A 1,461-nucleotide genomic window follows, 5' to 3' on the forward strand; every position below is an offset into this window, starting at 1 on the left:
AATGCTATGCCTTTGCCTCCAGTATAGAACTAGGCTGGTCTGCGCAACCGAGTAGTCTGACGAGGCTCTTTATACTGTTGGTAGCTCAACTAAATATTCTTTTAATCTTTTGTAAGGAGTTGTTGATAATGGTTAATGAGGCAGTTGAAACCGTGCCCCTCAGTTACAATGCAGTTGACAGTTGTTCTAGCCTATTTGAATACTCTTTTAAAGTGGAGGTAATGCATTAGGTGGATCATACCTTAAGGAGTTATTGGTAATTTATGGTTAATGTTCCAGAAAAGCTGGTCAGGTGGACTGAGCTTGGTATACAAGATTAGGGAGTTTGGTAAAGAACAGGTTAAGAAAACATAATAAAGTACAGGGTTAAGGAGCTTGGTAAAGTGCAGGTTTAGGGAGTTTGGTAAAGTACAGGATTAAGGAAGGTGGTAAAGTACAGGATTAGGGAGTTTGGTAAAGTACAGGATTAGGGAGTTTGGTAAAGTACAGGATTAAGGAGGGTGGTAAAGTACAGGATTAGGGAGCTTGGTAAAGTACAGGATTAGGGAGTTTGGTAAGTACAGGTTTAGGGAGTTTGGTAAAGTACAGGATTAAGGAGTTTGGTAAAGTGCAGGATTAGGGAGTTTGGTAAAGAACAGGTTAAGGAAACATAATAAAGTACAGGGTTAAGGACCCTGGTAAAGTGCAGGATTAGGGAGTTTGGTAAAGTACAGGATTAGGGAGTTTGGTAAAGTACAGGATTAAGGAGTTTGGTAAAGTGCAGGATTAGGGAGTTTGGTAAAGAACAGGTTAAGGAAACATAATAAAGTACAGGGTTAAGGAGCCTGGTAAAGTACAGGTTTAGGGAGTTTGGTAAAGTACAGGATTAGGGAGTTTGGTAAAGTACAGGATTAAGGAGGGTGGTAAAGTACAGGATTAGGGAGCTTGGTAAAGTACAGGATTAGGGAGTTTGGTAAGTACAGGTTTAGGGAGTTTGGTAAAGTACAGGATTAAGGAGTTTGGTAAAGTACAGGATTAAGGAGGGTGGTAAAGTACAGGATTAGGGAGTTTGGTAAAGTACAGGATTAAGGAGGGTGGTAAAGTACAGGATTAGGGAGGTTGGTAAAGTACAGGATTAGAGAGTTTGGTAAAGTACAGGTTTAGGGAGTTTGATAAAGTACAGGTTTAGGGAGTATGGTAAAGTTCAGGATAAGGAATTTGGTAAAGTACAGGATGAAGGAGCATGGTTAAGTACAGGATTAGGTAGCTTGATTATGTTCAGGATTGAGAAGCTTGGTAAAGAACAGGATTACAAAGCAGAATAAAGTACAGGATTAGAGAGCTTGATAAAATATTGATTTAGAAGTATAAGGAAAAACTTAGTATGGAGGCATGCACAAACACATTCATGGGAAGCTCTGTTAAACACAGGATTGGTTGAACATTGGAAAAATGATAATTTGGAAGCGAAATACATAATTA

Source organism: Ruditapes philippinarum, unplaced genomic scaffold (genome assembly GCF_026571515.1).
Source record: "Ruditapes philippinarum isolate M1 unplaced genomic scaffold, ASM2657151v2 ctg1194_1_1_1_1, whole genome shotgun sequence".
NCBI lineage: Eukaryota > Metazoa > Mollusca > Bivalvia > Venerida > Veneridae > Ruditapes > Ruditapes philippinarum.